Source organism: Sus scrofa, chromosome 1, assembly GCF_054392235.1.
Source record: "Sus scrofa isolate SSC_HxYL_T2T_F1_AM1 chromosome 1, Sscrofa_HxYL_maternal_Yorkshire_Landrace_v2.0, whole genome shotgun sequence".
Taxonomy (NCBI): domain Eukaryota; kingdom Metazoa; phylum Chordata; class Mammalia; order Artiodactyla; family Suidae; genus Sus; species Sus scrofa.
In genome coordinates, this window is record NC_139383.1 from 202,330,395 (window position 1) to 202,345,830 (window position 15,436).

Below are 15,436 nucleotides of genomic sequence, written 5' to 3' on the forward strand. Positions count from 1 at the left end.
GACCACGTATTGTACGATTCCACTTATGTGAGATATCCAGAATCTGAAAATCTTTAGAGACAGAAAGATTGCTGGCCCAGGCACTGGGAGGTATTGGGGACTAAGCGGTGATAGCTAAGGGTCCGGGGTTTCTTTTTTTGGGTGGCGATGTATTCTAACATTGACTGTAGTGACAGGTTCACAACTCTGTAACTACAACAAAAGTCACTAAATGGGATACTTTAAATAGATGAATTGTATGCTATATGAACTACATGTTAATAAAGTTGTTAGGAAGAATCCTTGCACTTTTTTCTCCTCCTAGTGGGTGTTTTCCCTTTTCCCTTCTCCCATTGACATAGGTCCCAAGCTCTGAGCTCCCGCCCATGGGGGAGAGATGGTGGGAAATGGAAAAAGCCTGCAAGTCTCATGGACTTTTATGCTTCCAAAGGCTGAACCCTTAGCAAAGTTAGATGAGTTATGGAGACATGGAAAAAGATGGAAGAGATGCTTAAGGACAAAGAGTCTTGGAGAAGCAAAATGGAAAGCAAGACTTTTCACCCTTCACCCTGGACTGGAAAGAGATCTCCAGGCAGTAGAGAGAAGGAGAGAGGCATGAAAGTTCCAGAGCAGTGGGGACTCATGCCCTGTTCCCAAGAGAACCCCAGGGAGAAGGCAAGACCCCAGACAAGTATGTCTGCATGTTGATGCACCTGGTGGCTCCACCACCCTCTCTTGATACATAACAAACCACTCTGAATGTTGTAAAACAACCATTTGGTTATGCTCACTGACTTTGGGGGTCAGCAACACAGAAAGAGCACATCAGGAATGGTTGTCCATGTTGCACGATGTCTGGGGAGAGTTGAAGGCTGGGGGTGACTTGCTGGCAGGGGAGCTGGAATCCCCTGGAGTCTCTTGACTCTGTGTCCAGTTGTTACTCCTGGCTGTCGGCTGGGGTCTCAGCTGGAACTAGCGGCTAGAACACCAACATGTGTCTTCTTTATGTGGCTGCTTGGCCTTCCTCCTAGCATGGTGGCTTAAGTTCCGAGAACAAGCATCCCAAGAGAACCAGGTGAGGCTCTCCCTCCCTTGAGGGTCCCCCACCTCTTGATGGGAGGAGTTTCAAAGTTGCACTGTAAGAAGAGCATGCAGGATGGAAGATGGTGATGAGTCCTCTGTGGAAAATATAGCCTGCCGTGTGGAATTGTATGCAGCCTTGAGAAAGTGTCCTTGTCTCAAGTGCTGTGCTGGAAAAGTTGTGAGCCATCCCCGCAGTGCGCCCTACAGAGAGTGATGGGGAGTGATCTGATGGAGGTCATCTGAGCAGAGAGGTGGCTGAGAGCCTCCCTCACACTACCTAGCCCCCCTAATGTCATGACATAGCTAAAGTCCCAGAAGCCTTGACCTAACGCCAGGGACTCTGGAGAGCAGGAAAGCCTCAAGATGGACCAAGATGACATTTCTCCCAGCTAGAACAGAAGGGGCTCAAGACTGGAAATCATGTAGAGTGTTAGAATCAATGTTCACAAATAGCGCACTTAGAGTTTGCAACATAAGCTTTCTTCTTGCTCTGCATTCATTCACATCCACAAAGAAGTAACCAAGGGGATAAGGGACAGATGCCCAAATGAGGAGGTAGGATAAGGGCCCAATCAGCCTTTTTACCCCCAGGTCTAAACCCCCCATGTGACATTCCATGCTGTGCGACACATAGCACCTCCGTGTCCAGAACATGATGAAGCTCAGTGAACATGCACCCCTGTCACATCCCTGTCCTACATCCCAAGCTGGGAGGTGTCCCCTCTTGAGTCTGAGAGAGTTGTTGGTATTCCTTTCCCAGAGCCTCAGAAGATTGGTCCAGCACTACCAGTCTCTGGCCCCACGCAAACAAGCTGCCCACGGTCAAATCAGTGGTTCTCAAAGAGGGGTGATTTTGCTCCCTAGGGGACACTTGGCAAGGTCTGGAGATGTTTTTTATTGTCACAACTGGGAGGGCAGCTACTGGGGTCTGGTGGGTGGATCTCAGAGATGCTGCTAAACACCTGCAGGCCAGCCCCTCAACAAAGACTGGCCCAGCCCTGCATGCCCATCGTGCCACAACCTGGGGCCAGGGATTCCCACAAGAAATAGATCTGAAAGGAAATTTTGGAAACCCTTGTTGGCGTTTCCTCTCCCTATCAAAAAGGCATCCGTACCCTCTCCCCAAGGTGGTGACAAGTTTTTCACCAATTTCCAGAAGGAAGTCCGGTCAGGCAAAGTTCCTCAGAAGTATGAAAGTTGAGTCAGTGGGTGATTTCTTTTTGCCTTTTGCAATTCTTCTTATGCTAAATATAATTTTTTATTTTTAAGGCATCATGAAATCTGCCTTCGTTATAGACCAAAACGTTTTCCAAGGTAACAGTGAGTTTTATAGATGGGAAGCTGTGGTTGCTTGACAAGAAAAAGGATGGCAGGACCAGAGTCCAGGTTACTTTACCTTGAGATCAGGAATAAGGAGTTTGGAGACACTGAAAGGAAAAACCTGGTGTGAGTCATTGATTCTGGTTGTAGGGATTTCCAGGAAGGCGTGGTCAGAAGAGGCTTAAGGAGTGGGTAGACAGAGGAAAGAAGGGCCAGCCTGAGGGAGGGTGGGCGGGGCTGCTCCTAGGCCACGTGCCAAAGGGGAGACGGGTCCTGGGAACTGAGGGGATCAGAGGCGAAGGGGTAGCTTTGTGAAGCTCAGAGTGGACCAGAACTTGGGAATGGCCTTGGCTTTCTTGGGTATCCTAGAAGGATCCTAGATGAAAAAAGAACAGTAGAGAAAGAAAGATGAAGGAGAGGCAGGAGAGGCAGAGGCAGAGGGTGCTGTCTGGAGATGGGGTGGGTGCAAAGGGGGAAAGTGGTGAGTGGGGCTTGTGGATATTCCATATTTCTGTACATCTGGCCAAGGAGCTTTGTCCCAGACAGGCTGCCAGGGAGTGTGTCTGCTTGGCAGGACCCCTAAAGAAGCAAAGACCAAGGTCAGGGTTGGGACACTGGGAAGAGAGCTTCAAGACCCCAGATGTGTGGGTGCACTCAGGGGTGCAGCAGGGCTTCTGTGTGAAAGACACAGGGCAGAACCCACAGAGTGCCCTCCCCTCCCCCTGGGGAGCCATAGTCAGAGCCTCCTGGGGGAAGCGGGAGGGGGAGGGAGGCAGGGGTGCAGGGGGAGCCAGGCTGGGGGCAGGGAAGTGGCACTCCTCCCTGGTGCTTGCTATTTTGGACCTATTGAAAGTCTGTTCCTCCTGGGTCTCCCTCAGACTCGAGTGACAAGCCTCTTCACTGCAGCGGTCTCTGTGCTTAACCCCTGTCTCTGGGCCTTCTATTCAGAACTCTGATGTGTGCTTCTCCTCCAAGCCATTGCCCATTATTCAGACTCCTCGCCTGGCACAGACTCCGGGCTTCGTGGCTGGCCCTGCACCACAGGGTAAAACCCAGCCACTTGCTCATGTCCCAAGGGACAGGGATACTGGTGGGCCCGTGGGCGAGCCGGTCACAGCTGAGCAAAGAAATACTAGAGGCCTGGATCCCTGCTCAGCCTCCCTTCAGATCTTAGCTGGGGTCTCACTGCCATCTGGTCCTGAAGCTGGCTTAAAAATGTCTCTCCTTGGAGTTCCCATCATGGCACAGTGGAGATGAATCCGACTAGGAACCATGAGGTTTCGGGTTCGATCCCTGGCCTTACTTATTGGGTTTAGGATCTGGCATTGCCGTGAGCTGTAGCGTAGGTTGCAGACGTGGCTCGGATCCTCTGTTGCTGTGGCTCTGGTGTAGGCTGGCAGCTACAGCTCTGATTGGACCCCTAGCCGGGAACCTCCATATGCCACAGGTGTGACCCTAAAAAGACAAAAGAAAAAAAACAAACAAACAAACAAATTCTCTCCTTGGAGTTCCTCCTGTGGCACAGTAGGTTAAGAATCTGACTGGGAGGGGGAGGGAGTGGGAGGGATCGGGAGCTTGGGCTTATCAGACACAACCTAGAATAGATTTATATGGAGATCCTGCTGAATAGCATTGAGAACTATGTCTAGATACTCATGTCGCAACAGAAGAAAGGGTGGGGGAAAAAACTGTAACTGCAATGTATACATCTAAGGATGACCTGACCCCCTTGCTGTACAGTGGGAAAATAATAAAAAAACAAAAAAACAAACAAACAAACAAACAAAAAAGAATCTGACTGGAGCAGCTCGGTTGCTGAGGAGGCACATGTTCCATCCCCGGCTCTGTGGTTAAAGGATCCAGTGTTGCTGCATCTATGGCTTAGGATTCGATGCCTGGCCTGGGAACTTCCATATGCCATGGGTGTGGCCATAAAAAAAAGTCCCTCCTCTTAGTTACTGCGATGCCCTGTATTCCTCAGTCACGGTCAGCAGAAAGCTGGGGCTTTTCACATCACACTCCAGTCTTGCTGGAGAGGCTTTGAGGGGCATGGCTTCTTCAAGCTCCAGTAGTCTACTCCTCTCTGGGGTCTTAGACATACACTGACCGTTGTCTCCCTCAGAGTCCCATTGTCCCATCATCAGGAGAGGCTTCCTATGTAGAACTTTCTCTTGCCATGGGAATGTTCTGTTTCTGCCCAACGTGGCATCTATTAGCCACATGTGGCAACTGAATCCTGAAATGTGGCCAGTGGGACTGAGCAATATTTAAGTTGAATTAAGTTTAATTAAATTTTAACTGACTGAAATAGTCCCAGAGCCACAGCCATAAACTTTGGAACTTACTAAAAAGACAGAATCTTGGGCCCTACCCCTGACCTCCTGGGTCAGAATCTCTGGGGGGTGGGTCCAGCCATCTGAGGCCAGTGCTGACCCACCCTCCAGGAGGCGTCTGTGCACAGAAGTTTGGGAAGCCCAGGTCATCTCTGAGCACCCCCTACCCCAAGTAGCCAGTGTTCCGGAAGCCAGCGTTCTGCACTTTGGGCTTGTATACTGGGTTTGCTGTCCACACCGCAGGCAGAGAAGGCAAAACTGGCCTCAGCTGGGGCTTCTCACATACACCCAGAGCAGGCACTGGGCCGTGGGAAGTTCTGAATAATGAATGAAGCAGAGAGGGGTGCTGGCTTCTTCTGTTCGCTTGCTGAGCGCCTTTCCCCGTGGGTGAGGTGTGCAGTCATCACCCACCCAGGAGCAGTCTTCCCTGTGAGAACAGGCCTGGCCCCCGCCTTTCCTCCCTCACCCTCAGGAAACTAGGAGCTGGCCAGGGGAGGCTTCCAGCCCTGCCTGACGACCCTAACAAGGGGCACCAGGGTGCTCAGTGACAAAGTGGCAGGGGATGTGTGTGGGGGGTCGCCTTCTTGTTCCTTTTCTCTAGCTAATCATCCCTGTTTATTATGCTAGGTGGTTGGTAGCCTTACCCTTTACAACAGTCTTGTTTCTTAGAGGAGACTCCTGGGGCTCAGAGAGATTAAGTGACTTGCCCAAGGTCAACAGCTGGCCTGTCTGATTCCAAAGCCTGAGCTTTTACCTGCAGCCCCATATGCCCCCATAGGCAGCAGTTTGGGGTCAACACCTCTCCGGATCCCCAGGAAGAGGAAGGTGTGGGGACCAGCAGGGGTGTCACTTCTGTTAGTGCCCAGGAAGCTCTCTTCTCAGCAGAAATCCCTGAACAGTGATTCAAACCTGAAGGATATTGACTTGAAAATTCATCTTCCACTAAGAACTTTATATATGATTCGCTTAATATCAGATTGTGTGGAAACCCTCACCCGTTCCTTCTCCCTCTGTCTCTTGTCTCTTTCCAAGTTTCATTGCCATCTGCCACCCAATAAAAGTGGAAGATGGGCACCAAGAAGGCTCTTCCTGACTTCAGAGGGGTCCCAGGAGCAGGCCAGGCAAGTGCAGGCCCACTTGAAATTAGAGGCTGGGAGGCGCTATCCAGAAAGTCTGGGACAAGAGAAGGGACATTGTCTAGCATGAGGATGCTTTTGGTACCGGGTCTGTGGTGCCCAGAATGTGACCCCTTCTTGGGAACTCAGAGTCCCCAGGAGAGCTCAGTCCTCCTTCACCAGGAAGACCTCACAGAACCCCCACCATATCTGGTTCTAAGCTCTCCTGGGGATGCTGACGTCCCAGGAAGGGGTCACATTCCTGCTTTCCTTTTGCCCTTTACCAGCTCCCTGCTCTGCCCTCTGTCTCATTTCCCCCGCCCTCCTGGACACGGACTATCCTGGGTCTGAGGGCTCCAGATGTCCCTGTGGCCTCCTATTTCCTCCAGAGTGTCTGTGTCACCTTCAAAGGTTGCCTCCTGCCCTTAGGTTGGAGGATAGTGGTCCTGGAGGATCAGGATGAGAAGTGGGTGTGACAGCCAGGTTACCAGTGACTTCAAGGAGCTTTTCCCTCTGTGGCCAGTAGGTGGTGCTAGATGCCAGCCGAGGCCCCACTGGAGTCGTGACTAGCAAACCTCAGCAGCCCTGGCTTCCCAGAAAGGGCCCTGCCTGCCCACCAGCCCTTCTGGGTGGGATGGCGGCCCCTGGGCTGGATCTGGGCGGGATGCAAGGCTCTAGGGCTGGATCCAGGTGGGGTTCTGTGGCTAGATCCGGTTGGGACAGAGGCACCAAGGGCTGGATCCTGGTGGGATGTGAGGCACCGGGGCTGGATGGCTGATTCAGGACACTGGAGGGGCCAGGAGAGTGAAATTGCTTCCCTCCACCCACCCGTGACCCTTACAGGCTGATCTCTGCTCAAGGAATTAGAAAGGAGTTAAAAGAACCTGCCCCTCCTTTTTTTCCCCAAGGAGGTAAGAACAAGTGGGATCCAGGAACCTGCCTCTAGGCTAGCTGAGTGGTCACTTCATCTGAGTGGGGGCATGTTCCCTCCCCAGGAGCTCACAGCAAGCTTTATTTCACACAGAGCAAAAATGAGTTGTTTCCACAGCTCCCTTCCCAGGGCTGTCAGCTCCTGGGGGTCATTTCTAGTCACCACTGTATCTACAGCCCCTACCCAGCCCAGCACACAGCACACACTCAGAGGTGGTACCTGACTGAGGGAGTGCGTTGGTGGCTGCCAGAGGCTGTACTTCCTTCCTGCCCCAGGTCTTTAGAACACGGGCCATCCCTCTGCCTGAGACGGTGGGGGGGGGGGGGCAATAGCCTAGTGGGGAAGCAGTGGGAAGGAGGCCTTGGCAGTCCTGGAAGTCAACACCTGTCCCTGGACTTCGCACACATCCACTTCTGATGAATATACTTTATTTCCTTCATCTGATGGACATGTCTCTAAGCAAAGACACCCCCTCAACAAGAGAAAGGGTAGGGAGCCTGGGCACTGGGCTCCAGGACTTGGTTCTTAACCCTTCAGGAGCATAGACCTTGGGGATGCTGGATACGGGGGCTGGGCAATTGGAAGATAGAAAAGGAGGTCATCCTTGGGAGGACCTGGGCTGATGGGCTCACGTGAACAGCCAGCATGCAGAGGGAGGGGGCACTGCCTGGGCAGAAGGAGGGGACACTGGGCAGAGGGAAGGGACACTATCTAGGCAGAGAGAGGGGGCACTGTCTGGGAAAGGGGAGGAGACTCTGGACAAAGGGAAGGGGCACCATCTGGTCAGGGACTGGCTCCTCACACAAATTTCTTTCTCTCCTTCTTTCTTTCCTTCCTTCCCTTTTTCTTTTTGGCCACTCCCATAGCATGTGGAAATTCCCGGGGCAGGTATGGAACCTGTGCCACAGTAGTGACTAGAGTGTGGATCCTTAACCTGAGGCACCACAAGGGATCTCTCACACAAATTTCTTTTTCTCTGAGACTCAAACTCTGCAGAATGTCCAGTGTTATTGGAGGCGTAGACAAAGTAGGCCAAACAGACTTGTCACTGAGCTGAAATGAGGAAGGGAAAGGTGATTCTCTGGCTCTGCAGAGAGCTGGACAGACAAGAAGGGAAGGATAGATCTATGAGGTGTGAAATAACAAGGATAAAAATCAAGTTCTGCACTCCGAAGCCAACTGGATGCAGGAAGCCTGCACGAAGGCTTTGGTGCTTCTAATTAATGGGATTCAGCAGCAAAGCTGAATTCGTGTTGGGAGAATGTTGAGAGTGAAGATCTGAGCACCTGTTTGCTCTGGTCAAGTGCTCTTGGGATGTTCCACTTAGTTCTAGGGAAATTTCCATGTGATCCATTTCATACCAGGTCATGTTGGACCCTCCCCTCTGTTCCTCCTCCCTTTGTCCCATTCAAGGTTTTATTGCTATCTTCCACCAAGAGGGGCCAGAGCTGTGTTTTTAAAAATATGTGATGCACTGAAGCAGGCACCAAGGGGTGCAAAACAGGACAGGGAGACTCAAACCACTGAAGGCAGCCGAGCTCTTCATCATGGAGAGAATCGGGCCTGGGGGCATGAAGCAGTGCAGCCAGGCTGTGTGGGTTGTGATGACCGCTGAGAAGACTGCCAGCAGGAGGGGCTGAGTTCCCTGGAGGTTTGCAAGCTCAGGATGAGGTTGAGTTCGAAACCCCTGAATGTCCCTCTGGGGTGCAGGGACTAAGCCAGTCTCTCTCCATCCCTTTCACCCCAGCACTGCTTTGGGGCCACTTAGCAACAATCTGAAGCAGCTGGAAAGGTCAGTGGCCTCACAGCTCTGCCTCTCTCTTGGCCCTGTGGCTGCACCCAGCTGCTTACTGAGCCTGGGACTGCTAATTGCCATGAATTCCCTGGGGTTTTGGGATAAGGACAGGGGCCATCAGCAGAGCTCATGTGCTCCTGGGTCCCAGAGGCGTGATGGCTCAGATATGAAGTCTTCTGCTGCTCCCTTCTTGCTCCCTTCCCAGCGAGGGTTCAAATTCTGGCTCAGTGATCCTGACCAAGTCAGTTGACAGGTACTGGGTGGCCAGGTGGCATTGGCCATCGCTAGAACTCTCCACCTCCCGTACTGGAGTATGAGGCCCCTCCCCAGAGACCACTGGGTCCTGGCCTAACCATATCTGCTGGGCTAGGTCAGGTGAGCACCCTGCCTGGTCCACTGTGGAAGGGGGGCTCCTGGGATGCAGGACTCTCAGTGCTAAAACCTGGGAAATCCCAGGCGGAGCCTGACCAGTTGGTTCCATTACCTGGAGCAAGTGATGCTCTGAAGGACAGCTCAGGGATGAGGACCTGTGCTATGTCTCTGTCTTCAGCTCTGCCTGAAATCCCCCTGCAGCTCAGGAGCTGAGGGCAGCACCTAATGTAGTACAGGTTTGCCCTCCCTTTCTTACTTTTCAACCATTCATTTTGCCCTGGAATGTCTGATGCACCTTGAAATGAACCTGTTCTTGCCCCTGGTCATCCCATCCCCGGAACAGGTGCCTTGGGCTGTCCACTGCTGGTACGAGGAGGGGGAAGGAGGCCGACCTTGCGAGGGGACAGCAGCCTCTGCTTTCTGTAGCCCTGTAAACATTCATGGCCAGTGGCCTCTAGAAGCCCGGATCTACTTCTGGCAAACACCCATTCTTCCAGGACAGACAAAGTAGACCTTGGGCTCAGTACCTGACTTTCCTTGGAGCCAGGAAATCATTGTGGTCACTGGCTCCATTCTCAGATTCTTTGATGTAGGTCGTCCAGAGGTCCTACAGGAACACGAGGCCACTCTCCTAGTGTCTGAGAGACCCCGCAGCACTGAGGCCCCTTCTGTAGAAGCACAGACTCTAACCTCACCTCACCCTTCAATTTAACTTCAACTTAAAACTCTGTCCCAAGACCACATTGCCCAGCTTCCAAGTTTTTTCTCTGGGACCCCAAGAAAAGTTCTGCAGGATGGAAGGTGGCAGAAGGGAAAGAATGGGTAGCATTATTTTCTGGTTTAATTTTCTAGTTTAATTCAATGCATATTAGATCAACACAGGTGCTGGGCTCTGTGTGAATACAACAGGCCTGGTTTCAGGGCATCTAGAGTTTGGGGAGGGAGGCAGAAAGACACACGGCCACCTCTGAGCAGGGGGAGCTCTGATCTAGAGCCACTGAACAGAAGGTCCAACCTGGAGGGGGCGGGGTCCTTGTACCCACCCACTCTGCTCCTGTGCCAGGCTTACTTCTTGCTTCTCCCCACCAGCAATCCCCTCCCTCTTCTAAACACCTCAGCTGCAACTTCCTTCCACTCCCCCTTATCCTGACAGCTGGGACATTCCTCCCTGCTCTCATCCCTCCGTCCACTAGATCCCACTGTCCTTGGCCTTGGGAGGCAGGACCTCGAAGTCAAACTGAGCTGAGATTGTGCCCGTCCTCACTTTGAAACCTCAGTCTCAACCTCTCACAGCTCTGCTTCCTCCTCTGCGGAACTGGATAACCAGAGCGAGTGCCCTTGTGGCTGGGAGTCCCCCGCCCTTTCTCTCCCTGTTCAGGTGGGCTCCTGGCCCTGCTGGGGGCAGGTCGCTCTGGCCAGGGAGCAGTGGATAGCTCTAGCTGGTCTGGGGGTCCTTGCTTGGCTCCCTGGGATGATGCTGGCTTTTCAACTGTCTCCCTCACAGGTAACAAGGGTATATTTGGGGGAGCTGTCAGTGTTCATTTCCATCCTGGGGTGCAGGGCGTCTATCCCAGCAAGGTTCTAGCCCATCTGAAGAGGACCAGGCATGGAGGACCACAGGCCCAGGCTGCAGGGGTCAGTCCAGGCCAGAGCAAGGCCCCAGGGGACTCCGACTTGTGTCCATCCCCCTGACACACCTGACTGGCCCATATCGTTCCTGGTCAGAAACCATGAGCTACAGGCAGGTGGAGACTAGAACCTTCTCCCCAGAATGCCAGGCTTCTGAGCTGAGACCTAGGCTTGCCTGTCTGTCTCTGAGGGGCTGTCTCTGAGGGAGGGTCTTTTGTGAGGACCCTTGGGGAGTGAGAGCTGTCCCTTCTGCTTCTCCTTCTAGGGACTGGGAGGGACCAGAAGCAAGGCTAACTCTCAGAGTCAGCAGGGATAACCAGGGGCACCACAGAACTGCAGGACTTGGCAGGAGAGCTCTGAACTTCAGCTGGGACCCAGCTAGCTGGGTGGCTTAGCATGGAGGAGTTTGTAAAATCCTGCAGTTGCAACCTACCCACGTTACAGATAAGGAAGAGGAGACCAGACTTGGTGACCAGCATCTTATTCCTGCAGCAGCTGGCAAAGGATCTCAGGACCAAGGACTGTGCCCAGCAAACAGATGAATGAATGAATATAAACCAAGGGCAGATCAACTCTCCCCACTCAGAATGAGCCTCTTCCTTACACCCCCTGCTGCCTGCTCTGCTTGTTTTCATCACAGGTGACAGTCTGCTGTCCTCCCTGGCTATGCTGGCAGACCCTGAGAACAGAGCCCAAGTCTGACCTTCCCACCATCCTGCCTGGCCTGTGGCTGGCCCTCCGTAAAGTCACCAGATCATCCAAGGTTCTTCTCTCTCCTCACTGGATTTCTGTGAGGTGAGGGATGCTGGGAGTGAGAGGAAATTCCCATCCTGCCCCACTTCAGCCCAGGAGTCAGCTGGAGAGAAACAGGCGCCTTTCTGCTCACTGGCCCCCAGCACAGAGTCAGCAAATCGGCCATCCTTAGGAAAGGTCAGCTGAATCAGCCCCCCTGCCACAAACGTGCTTGGTATTTTTAGAAGCTTTTCAAGCCTGTGCTCCTGAGCTCAGCAGGAGACACTCAGAGCCTTTCCCATCCAACCCCAGCCCTTGCCCCGGCCCCTGCCTGTCTCAGCCCAGCCCCCTGGTATCATAGCTCAGGTTAGTGAAGGTAGCTGCCTCTGCACAGGAGCTGATGGGATCATTCAGTGGGGGTGGGGGAGTGAGTAAATCCTGACCTCCTTCAAACTGTATAGTAGGAGTCCGAGATCCCATCTGCGAGTCACTGCCCCGAATCTATCATGTGACCTTGAGAAAGTCACGCTCCTGTATTATTCCCATCTGAACGATGAGAGGTCATTATATTTACCAGCAAATGCATTTTGGAAAGGAGGCTGGATAAATAGGAATCCAATAAACACTGAAAATTGCTGGATTCTGCTGAGTTCTGAGAGATTGTTGTAAGGCCTGAGCAAGGTGGGGTTGGAGAAATTTGTGTTCCTTGGAGAAGGATGCTTAGAGAGATGATGTCATAAAATGCCACAGTGCTAAAAAGGTAGCTTTCCATTTGGGGAGAGAGGGGTTGGGGCTGGCTGTGTTGAGACATGAGGTTCTGAGTGCTCCAGAGCAGAATTGGTTTTTATTGTTGTTTTTGGTTTGTTGTTTGTTTATTGTTTGTTTGGGGTTTGTTTTTGGTTTGTTGTTTGTTTATTGTTTGTTTGGGGTTTGTTTGGCAGAGTGGATGCCTTAGAATAGAAGACTTTAGCTCTGGTCCTAACTAGCTGTGTGGGCTTGGGGCTATAACTTAGTCATTGTGGGTCTTATTTTTCTACCTATAAAATGACAGGAATGGGGAAAAGGGGTTTGGATTAAATATGTACTTCTTAAAGTGGTGAGTTTCAGTGTTCCACTGTGGTGCAGTGAGTTAGAAATCTGACTGTAGCGGCTCAGGTCGCTGCAGAGGTGCGCGTTCCATCCCTGGCCTGGCACAGTGAGTTAAGGTATCTGGTGTAAGTTGCAGCTGCAGCTCAGATTCAGTCCCTGGCCTGGGAAATTCAATCCCTGGCCCAGGAAATTCCATATGCTATGGGTATAGCCATGGAAAGAAAAAAATATATAAAGTGCTAAGTTTCCACTGAAGGTTTTATGTTAAAATCCCAGGGGTCTGTGAGGGCATAGGAATAATACACATGACAGGCATCTTCCATGGTCACCCATTCTACTCCTCGGAGAGATTTGAAAACATGAATTCACATCAAAACATACACAGACATATTCTGCAATAGAATGACACACTGGCTCAGATTTTAAAAATAACACGTGGGAGTTCCCATCGTGGCTCAGCAGTTAATGAACCCGATTAGCATCCATGAGGACGCGGGTTCGATTCCTGGCCTTGCTCAGTGGGTTAAGGATCCGGCATTGCCGTGAACTGTGGTGTAGGTTGCAGATGCACAGCTCAGATCCCACATTGCTGTGGCTGTGGTGTAGGCGGGTAGCTACAGCTCTAATGCAAGCCCTAGCCTGGGACCCTCCATATGCTGTGGGTGCGGCTCTAAAAAGACCAAAAAAAAAAATATTTTTTTAAATTAAAAAATAAAAATAGCATGTGAAACTTCAAGGAAGTTTCCTGCCTGCTGCAGCCCTTCCCCCACTTCCTCCTTTCCCTCCCCCACCCATGGTGGGGAGGGGTCATTCTCCTCTGGGCTTGGGGGTTCTGGTTAATCTAAGGTTGCTTTTTTTTTTGGATATTAGCATTTAATAATTATACTGTCTGCTGTATTATTATGGTTATCATTTCGGGTATGTGTCGCAGGGTTGGGGGGGGTGAGGTGAGGTTCATGATAAGCTGACCTTATGAAAGATGATTATTTTCTTGCTTCTCCCTAGAGTTCCAGGACTGGAAATTTCTGGTGGACTAAGTTGAAGGGAAAGAACTGGCTTCCTTAGGCGGCAGGGAGTGATGGGAGAGAAAAGTGGGAGTCAGGATGGAGGGTTGATATTTAAAATGTTCTCATCTGCAGTCTTCCTATCTGAGGACTAACAGAGGAAAAGCATGGTTTCTAACCCAATCAAGCACAAGGGATGAAGATTCTCTGAACACCCCGTATTAAGCAGCCTCATTGCCCTCTCCCCCTACCCCAGCAACTGCCTTTACTATCTACCCACCCACGCACCCAGCCCCTGCCTCACCCCACTCCTCATCCCCGCACACATATGTGTGCGCCCAGCAACAGTCTAAATGCTCACCCACCCACCACCCACTCCCCCATGTTCACCTGCACAGCCTGGCACCCACAGATGCCCCTGTGGGCTGAGGCTCCTGCCTTCGGCTGAGAGGCCACTCCCACCCACCCCTCCTGGCCCCCTCTTTCCGCTGCCTCCCCCAGCCCCACCCAGGCTTTGAGCACACACTCATTCACCTCATGAAGATCAAAAATTAACTCTCTCTGGAAACTGTTCAAAGGCTAATGTGCATCCTCTCTTAATTATTGATTTGTTTATTCAGACGCTTGGGTAGGACATTCAATGTGGCCACTGTGCCAAAGGGTGCACCTCTAGAACTTCTACCTTTGCCAGGAGAAAGCTGAGACAGTGCTCTCCTCTTGGGAAGGGGCTAGTTTGGCATTAGGTGAACCCAGCCTCTAGGCAGGTTGTATACTAACCACTCCCCCCACAGAGCCCACCTGAGCCCCGGCCCAGCTCAGTGACCACAACAGAGTCTTCCTCCCCTCGTCTCCTCCCTGTTACCAGGAGAAGAGAAGTGATAGGCAGAGGGCTGTTGAGAGGCAAAAGGGCAGGTGGTCCCTCTCCCTTTCCACATGGCCTCCCTGGGGCCCAGTTTAATGTAGGAGGTGGTTTGGAGCAGTGGGTGTGTGGTTAGTGTTTAAAACTGTGCTCATACCACAGACCAGCTGGTTGACCCTGGACAAGGAATTTACCCTCTCTGGTTCCATGTCCTCATCTGTAAAGTGGCATTTGTGAGGATTCAGTGAAATCGTTCATGCAAAGAGCACAGAGGAATGTCACACACAGAAGCCAAAGCGTGGTGGTTGCAGTTGTCACCATCTTCATGGCCAGTGTCGCTCTGCTTGTCTTCATCCCTGAAACCCCAGGATCACAGGAGGTGGCCTGCTTGGGTCCAGGGTGAAGCTCCCCTTTCAGCACGTGGATACAGCCTCTGGATGGCCCCTGCTACATCTCAGCACAGTGAGGCCCAGACATTAACTCTGTAGGAAGAGACTGGATCCTTCTGACCAGCATGCTGGGGAAGGCTGCCCAGCCCTGGGCGGAGAGAGAGCAGAGCTGTCACTGTGTGCTGAGAAATCAGAGCCTCAGGCACACCAGAAAGGGTCACTGCCATCCAGCCACAGAGTTGGGCTCCTGGGCTCTCTTCCTTGGAGTCCTGAGGGTGGTTCTAGAACTGGACACCAGGAAGAGGGCATCTGGGGGGAATACCAAGCATTCCTGCCTTTTGAGGATCACCTGGCTTTTACCAGTTGGATGAATTCACAATGTCTCTCAGGTCTGCCTCCAGACCATGTTTCTGGGACCCGTCCCCAACGCTGCATCCTCATCTGCATAGCTCGGCCAGGGCTCCCCAGGGCTGGGTGCACCGTCCCCCCACTGTCACCTTCATTCAGTGTCCCACCCCCATCCTGGAACTCCCTGGGCTGGGCTTTTGTTTCCTCGGTTCCCAGGCAGTGCAGCTGGTGCTGTGGGCTGGGGAGGGGGTGGAGGACGTGGCAGAAAGCCTGTGGGAGGGAGCTGTCTCTGAGTTCCAAAGGCAAGCATGGCTCCTCAGCCCCCCCCCATTATAATGTCCCCCCCACCCCTATTCCCACACTGGTATTTCAGCAAAAAAGATTAATTTTCTTTCTTTTTTTTTTTCCCACTTGCTCTTGATCCTTACTTAAATGTGTGTGCTGTTCTCAGCAGTTGT

At 52.2% G+C, this 15,436-nt stretch overlaps 1 protein-coding gene across 1 annotated transcript in view; it reads left to right on the forward strand.

Moving 5' to 3' along the window:
• MRPL46 (mitochondrial ribosomal protein L46) overlaps positions 1-11,352 on the forward strand; it is a 201,877-nt gene extending 190,525 nt beyond the window's left edge. The window contains exon 5 of the mRNA XM_085018813.1: positions 11,198-11,352. The gene's annotated coding sequence lies outside the window, so the exon portion shown is untranslated. The remainder of the gene's footprint in view (positions 1-11,197) is intronic.
• The last annotated feature ends 4,084 nt before the right edge of the window (positions 11,353-15,436 follow it).